General features: G+C 37.6%; 1 protein-coding gene across 11 annotated transcripts in view; it reads left to right on the top strand.

Annotated features, from left to right (window-relative positions):
* LINGO2 (leucine rich repeat and Ig domain containing 2) overlaps nt 1-13,633 on the top strand; it is a 434,702-nt gene that overhangs the window by 28,658 nt on the left and 392,411 nt on the right. For 2 of the 11 annotated variants that reach the window (XM_049624675.1, XM_049624643.1), the window contains exon 1: nt 1,932-2,014. The exons of the other annotated variants lie outside the window; for them this stretch is intronic. The gene's annotated coding sequence lies outside the window, so the exon portion shown is untranslated. Of the gene's footprint in view, nt 1-1,931; nt 2,015-13,633 lie in introns of those variants that run through there. 11 annotated transcript variants of the gene reach the window in all.

Below are 13,633 nucleotides of genomic sequence, written 5' to 3'. Positions count from 1 at the left end.
TCTCCACCTGTGTTCATTTTCCTAAGGAAGGAAATGACAAGGGGTTTGGACTGCGAATTCTATTGTTAATTCTGTTCTTTCTTTTAGCTACACTGTGCTCATTTGGAAAATGAAATGGATTATTTGCTTCACTGAGGATTTTCTTTCTTAATAAGAATCTATGCATATTGTATTGGGTAATAAAAAAGAGCTCTAGGTATAGCTCAATACTAATAATTTTTTTCTTACTTGGTACTTCTACCTACCTCCACAAATCTTCTGAGAGGTTTAGAAAGCAGAAGACATCGAGAGAGGAAAGATGATGTTCATCAGCTTTCTTGTATCTGCCTACCTTCTTAACTAAAAAAATCTTCTTCCAAAAAGGCTATGATTTTCATAAGATTATATATACTTTAGGGATAAAGGAAGAAAGGAAGAAAATGAGGGAGGAAATGAAGGAGAAAGGCAGGAATATAGGAAGAGGTGGACAGAAAACATTTGTGGTGAGGGCAATGAAGAAAGGAGGGACAAGCCTTAACTGTGATCTGATTCTGTTTTGTTAATGAAGACACAATTCCCATTCGACTTGTAAGCAAACACTACATTACATATCCCTGGGAGCATTCATATTTGGAGAATGCTTACAGTGAAGCCCTTAAAGACAAAAGGCCCGACAGACAATGGTGCATACACTCTGTTCAGAGTGAAACATTCCATTTGCAAGAGATTTTTGGATATATCAGATATGGCTTTGACATGGACCCTTTAATTCTAAAGCTACTGGCTGGGTACTCTTACTTTGGCAAATCAATCTGTGCCTTAGTCTTGATTTCCCCCAGAAAATGTGGCTCGAAGATTTTACTGTAGGGAATTTATTTGGAGTTAGTCCCAAGAATCATTGGTAAGAGATTGGGGAGTGAGACAAGGAAAAGACAGGAAGCAGTAAAGGATATATCAACTTACTTAGCCATCCTGATAAGTGGAGTTGAATCCTCATGGGGAATTCCAACAGGCAGTGTGGGAACCCCTTCCTCACAGTTATCCCACCTAAGGGGCAAATGATAAGGATATGCCAACTCCCATTAGTCATTATTTGATGGTTGCTTGGGCTATGGGAATGACTGCTAATTGGCACCTCTGGCTTGCCCTGTTACACTGGGACACAGTAGCCTCATAAGAAAGTCATCAAACAGAGAGATGGAATTGGTGAAGGCTGGAAGTCACTCTGATGTGTTCCACATGGTAAGGCTCTGGGTCAGCATCTGACAATTGATCTTTCATCCCACTCTTCAGCTCTTTATCTGTCTTTTGTTACCAACCACCCTTCCCTATCCTTATCTTAAGGATAAATATTTGTTCTTGCCTTGTATTTCACTCTATTGCTGTCAATATGATTACGCCTCCTCTACCTTAAGGGTAAAATTTGCAGTTTTCATGGATTTGTCAATCAGCAAGACACTACTAGATCTGGAGCCGGAAGATACAGGCTCTAGTCCTGGCTGTTTGCTTTGCTAGTTTAGTAACCTACATTTAAAAAAAAAATTAATGTTTATTTTTGAGAGAGAGAGAGAGAGAGAGAGAGACAGAGCACGAGTGGGGGAGGAGCAGAGAGAGAGGGAGACACAGAACCCGAAACAGGCTCTGAGCTGTCAGCCCAGAGCCCAACACCGGGCTGGAACTCAGAAACCGTGAGAACATACCTGCCGAAGTCCGATGCTTAACCCACTGAACCACCCAGGTGCCCCTAGTAACTTACTTTTAACCTCAGTTTCTTTACCTATGAAATGGAGATGTCATTTGCCCTGTTGAGCTCCCAGAGGACTGTAAGGACTAAATGAGGTAATAGAGAGAAAGTGTGCTCTACTAGATATTGTTCTTCTTATCCTGTATTCTAGAATGTGAACTGCATGAGGGTAATAGTTGTGCTTTGTTCATTGTTGTGTGCCCAGTGCCTAGAAGGGTACCTGTACCCTGTGCTGCAGGGTAACAGTGCTGCAGATGCAGCACTGATAGAAGAAATACTCCATAAAACAAGGTAAACACTGGAATAGATAGTCTAGAATTCAAATGTTAATTCGGCTACAAGCTTGCCTCTTAATTTCAGGCAAGATTTTAATCTGAGACTTTTTTATGTACAATTTATCAGTCAAATGTCTTCCACACAGGTTGTCTTAAAAATTAAGATTTGTCCCATTATATATTCACCCTCAATACCATTCACAATCTTGCTCTTTGGGTGAGTATTGCCTACCTACAGAGATGAAAGAGATAATTTGTTAAACTAGTCATTCAAATTCTAATAGTGAAATCAACAGTTTTTCCCTTTGAATACAGTTGCACTCATTCCATTGCATTGATATTCTGCTCTGAATTAATAGACAATAATTCACTATAGAATTTTGTATTTGATTCTCAAATGCACCTTTAGGGAATACAGTTTTGACTAATTACATTTTCTTCGCTTAGGCATATCTGTGGCCACTTGAAATATTTTCAAATTAATACATGTCATGGTACTAATTAGTACCTGGTACCATGCATACAGTGAGAGCTTAATGGTGATAATGAGAGTAGTTGTGTTAACTCCCATTTACTGAGCTCCTACTAGGTGTCTGTCTGTATCAGGGCATTTTCTAAACATTAAGTCATTTCACATCAATCCTATAAAGTGACTGTGACTATTGCTATTTTTAGAGATGATGAAATTGAGGCATGAGAGGTTACTTTAGCCAAGGTCACAGTTCTTGCCCACAGTAGGACTAAGATTTGAACTCTGGTTCAAACAGAGGACTACGTCCTCAGTAGGACTAAGATTTGAAACTCTGGTTTTCTGACACCAGCATTTATACTTCATCCTCTCATTGGCTATCAATTGTCTTCTCCCTTTCAGATAACATACGATTGACAAATAATTTAACCTCACACCATCCATATGAGGCTAGAACTATTATTATCTCCACTCTAAAAATGCGGAAGTCATAGGTCAGAGAGATGATGTGACTCATAACTGGACTAACAGCTAGTGAATAGCACAGATAGGACCCAGGAGTGTCTGAAGCCAAAGCCAGTCTTTTCCGAAATGTGTTGAATGTACAGCATGACTCTCTCTCAAAGAGAAGCCCTTCTTCCCTCATACATGTTGTCAACTGGATCCTAATTAAAAGAGCATATATCTTAATTGACTAAACATGGTAATAACCGAGGTGTTAGTTTTTAGAAACATAATCATGGATTTGACAAAAGTAGCTTCTCCTTATTGTGCATTCTTTTCCACCTTTAACTCTTCAGTACAATGCAGTCCCCCTTGCCTATAGTAGGCACTTAATAAATGTTGTATACATGAATCAGCTATGTAATGGTATATTCAGAGATAATTATTGAGTACCTCTATGTGCCAGAAGAGTGTCAGTCATTAATTAACAACATATAAGCAATAGAAAAACTATATATATGATCCCTACTTGTGGAAAGTCTTAAGTCTAGTGGGTGATATAAACATTAAATGAATACACGTATACTCATACACACATACATAGTCATGCACATGCACACAGACACACACCAATAAATATGTAATTACAAATTATGATAAAAGGAATAACGGAAAAGGACAGGGTATGACAAGAAACAATAAAAAAGCCTTTAGATGGAGAAAGCCTGGGCACCTGGGCGGCTCAGTTGGTTGAGCATCCGACTTCGGCTCAGGTCATGATCTCGCAGTCCATAAGTTTGAGCCCCATTTTGGGCTCTGTGCTGACAGCTCAAAGCCTGAAGCCTGCTTCAGATTCTGTGTCTCCCTCTCTCTCTCTGTCCCTCCCCCACTCATTCTCTCTCTCTCTCTCTCTCTCTCTCTCTCTCTCTCTCTCTGTCAAAAATAAATAAATAAGCATTAAAAAAATTTAGATGGGGGGCGCCTGGGTGGCGCAGTCGGTTAAGCGTCCGACTTCAGCCAGGTCACGATCTCGCGGTCCGTGAGTTCGAGCCCCGCGTCAGGCTCTGGGCTGATGGCTCGGAGCCTGCAGCCTGTTTCCGATTCTGTGTCTCCCTCTCTCTCTGCCCCTCCCCCGTTCATGCTCTGTCTCTCTCTGTCCCAAAAATAAATAAAAAACGTTGAAAAAAAAAATTAAAAAAAAAAAAAAATTTAGATGGAGAAGGCCTTTCTGAGGAAATGGTAGTTCATAAATAGTAGAAAAACTGCTGATTCCAGCTGTTTCACCCCCACCCCCCATCCCTTAGGCAGGAATTTAGGCACTGGATTTTTTAATCCAAGATAATACTATCCACATAAATATAAGATCTAATTTCTAATGAGTTAAAACTGCATCTATGCAAAGAAGCACAAGAGAACTTTCTGATGAGATAAAAATATCCTATATCTTGATCCATGTGGTAGTGATTATTTGGATTTACAAATCTGTCACAGTTCACTGATTTTACAGTTACACTGTGTGAATTGTACTGTGCATAAATTATACCAACATAAAGTTGATTTGGAAAAAAAAAAACAATTTAAGTTAAGGGGTCAATAAGCAAGCAAACTAAAGGTGAATCAGAATTATTCTGACAATTACCTGCATCTATGTTTTAGTGATTTTACATATCTGGCAGTCATATTGTTGGATCAGTACCTGTATATAGATTACTTTTCCATCTGTAACAATAGTTCTTTCTGACTTGTCAAGTACATCAGACATTTTTTAAACTAATGCTTCTAAGATAGAAGGGCAAAGAAGATAAAAGCTTTTTCAATGATGTGGTTGGATTTTTTTCATACTTTGGCTGCATTTGAGAGGCTTTTATAGCACAAGTGAATAATAACAAGAGCATCATGATAATGCCTTTTGTTTATAAAATTCTTAGCTCTGAAGAAACCAAATTGCTTTGCATTCATGTCTTCATTAAATCGTTTCTACCTGAGAGAAGTTAAATGTATCTTCTCCCCATTTTACAGGAAACTGGAACACGGGCAGGTTTAGGAGATGGCAGACGTGTATGTATATATCAAGGTCTAGTGGGCTGTGATCACAAACTCCTTTCTGAAGGCTTCTTTTTTAATTGTGCATTTATGTGGCATTCAAAGGAAACCTTTTTCTATTTTGTGTGCATATGTCAACATTTTAATAGCAGGAGAACAATGGAAGCTGTTCGTAACATGAAAGCTAGAAATATCAGCAATTCTGTACTTAATAGATTGATACATAAAGTGATTTAACCAGATAATTATTAAATAATACATAGCTTCAGGGTAAACATCCATATGCATGGATGTGAATTAAGAGTTTACAATAAAGTGTTCTTTCATTGTTATTCGCCAAACAATTCAGAATCTGTTTGTGCCGAAAGAAATAGTTTAATTTTGCAGTCACCTGCTGGATTTGAACAATGGGGAGGCTACTTGCTCACAATGCATAGCAGTGTTGTAGAGAGTCAGTGTGGAAGCAGTGACCTGATGATGTAGAATACACCTCAGGCATTTACTAGCCAGGCAACCTTGGGCCATCAGGAAGAGTTGCAAGCATTTGCTAAATAGATGAAACACACTAACATATAGTCTGGCAGATAGACACTCAAAAAAAATGTTAACTATTGTTAGGAAAATGGCTCATCAAGCTATAAAAATTGAATTTGAATCAAATAAAAATAGGAAATAGATTGCTCAGTTACAAAAAGACATAATTTTTCCAGACCACAAAAATATTTTCCATGTAGTTTAGCAAATTAACTCAGGGCAGTTTAGCAATGATCCAGACCTTGACATAGGGCAAGAGAAAGGGGATTATGGAATGTGGGACATGATGCCAGGGCTAGATTAAGATTTCATTTCCTCTAAACTTGGAAATGTATGTGCCTTCCATATGCAGTTCAAAATAAAAGCACTATTCAATGACACAATAAAATCTTAGATGTCTGTGAATTTAAAATGGTTTCTAGGGGCGCCTGGGTGGCGCAGTCGGTTAAGCGTCCGACTTCAGCCAGGTCACGATCTCGCGGTCCGTGAGTTCGAGCCCCGCGTCAGGCTCTGGGCTGATGGCTCGGAGCCTGGAGCCTGTTTCCGATTCTGTGTCTCCCTCTCTCTCTGACCCTCCCCCGTTCATGCTCTGTCTCTCTCTGTCCCAAAAATAAATAAAAAACGTTGAAAAAAAAAATTAAAAAAAAAATGGTTTCTAGATTTTTCCAATTGCAAAATTCAAGATTCATTGATCACAGTAAGGTTTCAGTGTGTGTGTGTGTGTGTGTGTGTCTGTGTGTGTCTGTGTGTGTCTGTGTGTCTGTGTGTCTGTGTGTCTGTGTGTGTGTGTGAAGCTGAGATGCTTGGTTTCCATGTTCTCTAGGGAGACGACTAGGTTCCTTGCCAGATGATGCATTGGGGCTGACTATTGAACCCTCTAGGAAATGGGGCAGAAATTGGGGTAGTGATGTTTACAGGTCATGGGGAGTGAGAGTGACGTCACTGTGCCTTGTCATGCCCCAGAAAAGCTGGGAATGTAAAGGGTTGTACCTTTGTTTTAAGGTAAATTACCAATAAGCCATCTACACCCCAAGAAATGGCAAGAATCATTGTCTTCCTTGAATCTTGACATTGAGTGAAGAGAAAAAAAATCCCAAGAATTTGAGTAACCACAGTAAGCCCTCATGTATGGTTTACAGCCTGAATTCATTCTACTTGGGGGATCCAAACAAACTCTCAAGCCAAATGTTTAGTTTTAAGTTTTTGCATCTTGATAAAACTTCTAAATCAGTAGCAGGAGAAAAGGCAAATTATGTTTGAGTGAATCCACATTTGGCTCAGGCATAAAAGATTTCCACAGATAAAGCTTCAAGGAAAAATAAGCTCAGAGTAAAAGATCACAAAATACACAAGAAATACCTTCAACAGGCATATCACAGATGAGAAACCATGTATCATCAGCCTCATTAAAAACCAGAGAAATATACATTAAAATCAAGAGTGATGGGGAGCCTGGTGGCTCAGTCGGTTGAGCACCTGACTCTGGCCCAGGCCATGATCTCATGGTCTGTGAGTTCAAGCCCTGCATTGGGCTCTGTGCTGACAGCTCAGAACCTGGAGCCTGCTTCTGATTCTGTGTCTCCTTCTCTCTCTGCCCCTCTGCCCCTCATGCTCTGTCTCTTTCTCTCTCTCAAAAACTAAATAAACATAAAATTTAAAAAAAATAAAATAAAAAATAAAATAAAATCAAGAGTGAGATACAGAATTTGAAATAATTAAAACTCTTACAACATTGGGGCACCTGGGTGGCTCAGTTGGTTAAGTGTCCAACTCTTGATTTCAGCTCAAGTCATGATCTCATGGTTTGTGAGATCAAGTCCCACATCTGGCTCTGTGCTGACAGCAGAAAGCCTGCTTGGGATTCTCTCTCTCTCCCTCTCCCCTGCTCTCTCTCCCTTTCTCTCAAAATAAATAAATAAACTTTAAAAAAGTCATAATATTAAGGCTTAGCAAGGAAACAAAATTTTTGAAGTCCACATTTCAAAGAAACAGATTTGGAAAGCAGTTTAGCCTACTATAATAAAGCTGAACATATGCATACCCTGTTGCTCAGCAATACCACTCCTAGCTGTAAACCTATGAAAAACTATTGCTTCTGTGTCTCAGGGCTCCTGAGCCAGAAGACACATGCATGAATGTTAACAGCAGCAATGTTTATAATAGCGAAATGCTAGGAAAATTCCAAATGCCTATCAACAGTGGAATGAAGAGAAAAAATGTGGTATACTCACATAATGTAATACTCTACAACAAGAGTGAATAAGCTACAGCTGCACAAAACAACATGAATCTATCTTAATGACAAAACACTGACAGGAAAAAAGCAAATCTAGTTACATGAACTTGGAAGTATGCAAAGTAGGATGTTATGTTTCAGGGTAGTAACTAGTGTGGTAAAGCTATGAAGAACAGTGAGGCAATGATCACTAAATTTGGTGAACCAATTTATCTTTGGAGGTGGGAGGGGCAGTAGCTGGTATCAGCAATGGACCTGTGAGGTCCTTCAATTAATGGGAATCGTCTATTACTTACACCAGGTGGAAGGTACACAGTGCTCACTATATTGTAATTCTTTACCCCAACACAATGTTTATACAAATTCTTTTTTTTTAAGTTAATTTATTTATTTTGAGGGGCAAGGGACTGGGGCAGAGAGATAATCCCAATCAGGCTTCCCATTGTCAACACAGAGCCTGATGCATGGCTTGAACCCATGAACCACCACCACATCACGACCTGAGCCGAGACTAAGAGTCGGACACTTAACCCACTGAGCCACCCAGGTGCCCCTATAAGCATTCTTATTGTGTTTTCAATACCTGTTTTTTAAAACTGTGTAAGCTCTGTAGACTTAAAATGTGTGATATCCTTTTTGTTTCCATATAAAATACGAAAATGTTATGTTTCCCTTTATTTTGGCTGAAATAAAAATAGTTATTTTGTTAATGATTTTTCTCATGTATTCACACTCACAAGTTATTCTAAGAAACCCTTACCTTATAAAGAAACTATCTAGAGTAGTTTGTTTTTAAAATTAGAAGCCCCATATTGAAGACTGTGTGACTGAACTTCTCATATAGCATACAAGGTACATTGAAAGTATCTACCTTTTATTAGTTGAAGGTGTAGTATTTCTTAGATTTATAGACCTTATTATCTCTATTGAAATGACATTGACCAATACAAAAGTTTCCTTTAGTTTTAGAATTATTCACTAGTATGTATGTTTGTTTGATCTTCTTTTGTAATTATTTAAAATATATTTTTGCAGTTGCCATGAGTTGGAAGAGGATATGTACAGTATTAGGGAAACATAAAGCAAAAGAAAAGGAAGTAAATATACACATACATATGCAAGTTCCTCTTTCTCGGGTAGTTAGTGTCTTTTAGCAGCAAATGAAGGTGCTAACTAGAAGACTGGCCTCTGTCGTGTGCCACAGTGTCAAAGGGCACAGACAAATTCTGCACAATGAACTTGGGCAGTCCCTGATCTCTATAAGAACACTGTATGTCCTTCCCCTTTAAAAAAGAGAAGCACAGGGACCCCTGGGTGGCTCAGTAGGTTAAGCGTCTTCAGCTCAGGTCGTGATCTCATGGTTGGTGAGTTCAAGCCCCACATTGGGCTCTGTGCTGAAAGCTCAGAGCCTGGAGTCTGCTTTAGATTCTGTTTCTCCCTCTCTCTCTCTGCCTCTCCCCCACTCACACTCTGTCTCACTCTCTAAAAAATAAATAAACATTTAAAAATTAAATAAATAAGAGAACTATAACATATGTGATAAAATCTTTGCTAACAGGTGCTCCTCAAGCAGGCAGAGGGATATATGTCAGGTAGGCTATGTGTTATGTGCAAGGTTTCCACTAGTAAGTCTACCTTAATTGGAAGAAGAGACACTTCATGCTTGTTGATATTCCTCTCAAAGGCAATTAGCTGCTATCATGATTGAGTTCCCAGAAGGCCCAAAGCTGTAGTATTTTATTATTGACATTCTGTAAGAAAATATATGTTGAAATCTATTATGCCATTAAAACTAAAGTCCACACAGCTTCCATGGATATACAGGTTTCCCTAATAAACCCTAACTGTCATCCCTCTTTCCTGTCTGGGTTTATTTTCTTTTGGCTTCTCGGAGTCTATGGCTGTGCCTTGCTGTGGTTATCCAGGAAGGTATACTAATGAAACTCACGCATATATATTTGTCTATGAGCATATCCTATTTTTTTTGTGGAAAGAAACGCAATTCATAGAGGATTTAGTACATTTGAGACTTCCAGGGCAAGATTATATTTTGAATATTTATCTTTGGTTCACTTCATTTCCTTCTGCTTCATAATTTTCCCTAAGCTGCATAGAACTTCTTCCCAGCCACAAAGCCTAATTTTATTTGTCTAGAAAGAGGAAAACAGCATTATGAAGCGTAACAGTATTTGTGCCTTCTCTACTTTTCTCAATTCAGGGTAGAGACATGAAGTTGAATATAGCAATTCCTCCCTGCTAACCTTCAATTATGAGTTCTTCTTATATAAAATTAACCTCTGTGTGAATTTACTTCTGCATAACTTTTCAAAAGCTATGACAAAGAGAAATCTTGTCTAGGTAAATCAAGTGAATTTTAAATCACTTCAGGTGAGGTTAATTACAATTTAGCAGGAACTTGGAGCTGGGAGTACCAAATCAGGTGAAGCAAATAGTATAGGTATAGAGATTTTGAGCATAAGTCTTTAAGATCATGAAAGGAAGGTAACGCTTCCATTAAAATTGGCCTTAAAAACATGTGTGCCCATGTTAACTGCATGCCACGCGAAGGCAACGTTCAAGAATGTGTGGCTAAGCATCTTGTCTACTCCTATACCTCAGTTGCTTAACTTAGTGCATTACATAGTAGGGATTTAGTAAATATTAATAGAATGAAAGAATGAATACGAGGAAGTAGATCACATCAAGGAAACAAGAAAAATACTGTTTTGATTATGAACGTAGCAACTTCTTTCTAGATATGTTTCCTCAGGCAAGGGAAACAAAAGCAAAAATAAACTATTGGGGCTACATCAGAATGAAAAGCTCCTGCACAGTAAAGGAAACAGTCAACAAAACTAAAAGACAAACTACTAAATGGGAGAAGACATTTGCAAATGATATCTCTGGTAAAAGGTTAGTATCCAAAATATATAAAGAACTTATACAACTCAACACGCAAAAAACAAATAATCCAATTAAAAATGGGCAGAACACATGAACAGACATTTCTCTAAAGAAGACTTACACATGGCCACAGACACATTAAAAGATGCTCAACATCACTTATCATCAAGGAAATGCCAATCAAAATCACAATGAGATATCACTTCACATCTGTCAGAATGTCTAAACGTTCTGACAGAATCAAAATCAAAAGAAACAAGTGTTGGCGAGGACGTGGAGAAATAGGGACTCTCATGAACTATTGGTGAGAGTGCAAACTGGTTCAGCCACTGTGGAAAACAGTGAAGTTTCCTCAGAAAGTTAAAAATGGAACTACTCTGTGATTCAGTAATTGCACTACTAGGAATTTACCTACAAAATACAAAAACACTAATTCAAAGGGATACATGTGCCCCTATGTTTCTTGCAAAATTATTTACAATAGTAAATTATAGAAGCAGTCCAAGTGTCCATCTATAGATGGATAAAGAAGATGTGTTATACAGACATACATATATACAATGGAATGTTATTCAACCATTAAAAATAATGAAATCTTGCCATTTGCAACAACATAGATGGAAGAAGAGAATATAATGCTAAGCAAAAGAAGCCAGAGACAGGCAAATACCCTATGATGTCATTCATGTGTGGAACTTAAGAAACAAGACAAACAGCAAAGGAAAAACATGAGGAGAGAGAGGCAAACCAAGAAACAGACTCTTCACTATAGGGGAGGAGAGATGGGTGGAGATAGGAGATATAGGTGATGTGGATTAAGAATGCAGTTATCCTTAAAAAAATACACTCATTATGACACTGAGTAATGTATAGAATTGTTGAATCATGATATTGTATACCTGAAACTATTATAGCACTGTATGTTAACTATACTGGAATTAAAATGAAAACATTAAATTAAAAAAAAAAAAAAAGAAAACAAGAATCAGACTAATACCAGATTTTTCAACTACAATGTTGGATACAAGAAAACAGTGGAATGCTTTTCAAGTATTAAAAGCACTTAAGACCTGATATCTAGCTGTTATTTAAATGTGAGAAGATAGCCTACTTTATTATATACAGAGCCTATGAAACTTGCCAAAGATCCACACTGGGAAGAATTTGGATAAAATATTTAAATAAGAAGATAGAGAAGTCTTCGGAGATATTGTAATAAATATGTGGTGTTTTAAAAAATATTTTATTCTTGGGGCACCTGGGTGGGTCAGTTGGTTAAGCATCTGACTTCAGCTTAGGTCACGATCTCATGGTTCATGGGTTCGAGCCCCACATGGGGCTCTGTGCTGGACAGTTTGGTGCCTGGAGCCTGCTTCATATCTGTGTCTCCCTCTCTCTCTGCCCCTCCCCAGCTTGCAGTCTGTCTCTTATCAAAAATAAATAAACATTAAAAAATATATATTTTATGCTTTGTCAAATGCTAAGAGCAAAGAAAAAGATAAAATATATCTAAACTAATACAAAATTAAAAGTCTACAGAAGATGTGTTTTGAGGAGTGGAATTCAATGAATGTGACGTGTTTGTTTTAAAACGAATGGAAAAAATAAAGGGAGATGATTATTATTTTAAAAAGTATAGAACAGGGGCACCTGGTTGGCTCAGTCGGTTACACATCCAACTTCAGCTCAGGTCATGATCTCACAGTTCAAGAGTTCAAGCCCCGTGTCGGGCTCTGTTCTGACAGCTCAGAGCCTGGAGCCTGCTTCAGATTCTGTGTCTCCCTCTCTCTGTACCCTTCCCCTGCTCACACTCTGTCTGTCTCTCTCTCACTCAAAAAAATAAACATTAAAAAATAATTTTTTTAAGTATAGAACAGAATGTCAAACTGAAGTAAATGAAAACGTAGAAGTAGATCCAAATATATCAATAACTACAATAAAATGCTAACTGAAAAAAAGCCCATGTAATTAAATATAAGATATTTACTTTTTAAAATTGAAAACATTATAAGTGAATTTGCATATATACATATATATATATATATATATATTCCTTTTTATAAAAATGCCTATAGATACGACACTATGAAAAATGGAAGGAAGAGAATAATGAATGTAGAATTCTGATTGCTTTTTTTTGCTTGAGGGGGATCATTTGTTTGGGGCTGAGTAGGACCATGCTGTCAGTTTTCTAATTGTTGTTTTGATGATAGATTTCCTTATTACATTATTAAAAATTACCAAATTAAAAAAATTATCTGAATACAGCTTTGAAATTATCTACCCACAGTTTAAAATATAAATAAGGAGTATAGTACTCTTTATCACTAATTCAATATGTGCAAATTTCTATGTTATATTGTATAGCGTTTTATTTTAGTGCATATGAAAATATAGAAAAGAATTTTCATAGGTGTAATTCTGCCCTCAATCCATTTTACCTTATTTTATGCATTAGGATAAGATTGTAACTTTTTCTACTCCAAAATCTTTTACCACAATAATGCTAGGCAAACCTAAGCACCACAGGTGTTGGTGGAAGAAAATGCTTATATGCAACAGATGTATTTTCCAATTCAGAGCTCCCTTATATTAAAGTCACTGTTTAATTAATTTCACACAATATTATCTGGTTGACTTACTGCCTCTGTCTCTAAGCACCTCTGGGAATATCTGAAATATTGTACAGATGCTCTTACAGAGAATTACATTACTAAGTATCATTAGCATAAATCAACATTCAACATTAATTTAGTGGTTGGGGCTGGGAGGTGACAAACCCCTCTTTTTTTCATTCACCTCCAAATTCCTATCTATGTTAAAGACTTCACTTGCTGGGAGATTCTCTGCACAGACTACCTTCTTCCCAGGTGGCATCCCCTGAGAAATCTGATTTCCTCTTAGTCTCTACTGCCTTTAATATGTTGGCCTTTTTGGAGACCTTCTTCCAAGTAGTCCAGACTTCCTTTCATAAACCTTCCCATACAATAAGGTCTTTCATGGGA

The sequence above is a fragment of the Panthera uncia genome, chromosome D4 (assembly GCF_023721935.1).
Source record: "Panthera uncia isolate 11264 chromosome D4, Puncia_PCG_1.0, whole genome shotgun sequence".
NCBI classification, from domain to species: domain Eukaryota; kingdom Metazoa; phylum Chordata; class Mammalia; order Carnivora; family Felidae; genus Panthera; species Panthera uncia.
Note: the sequence above shows the minus strand (reverse complement) of the source record. Positions and strands in the feature narration are given on the sequence as shown.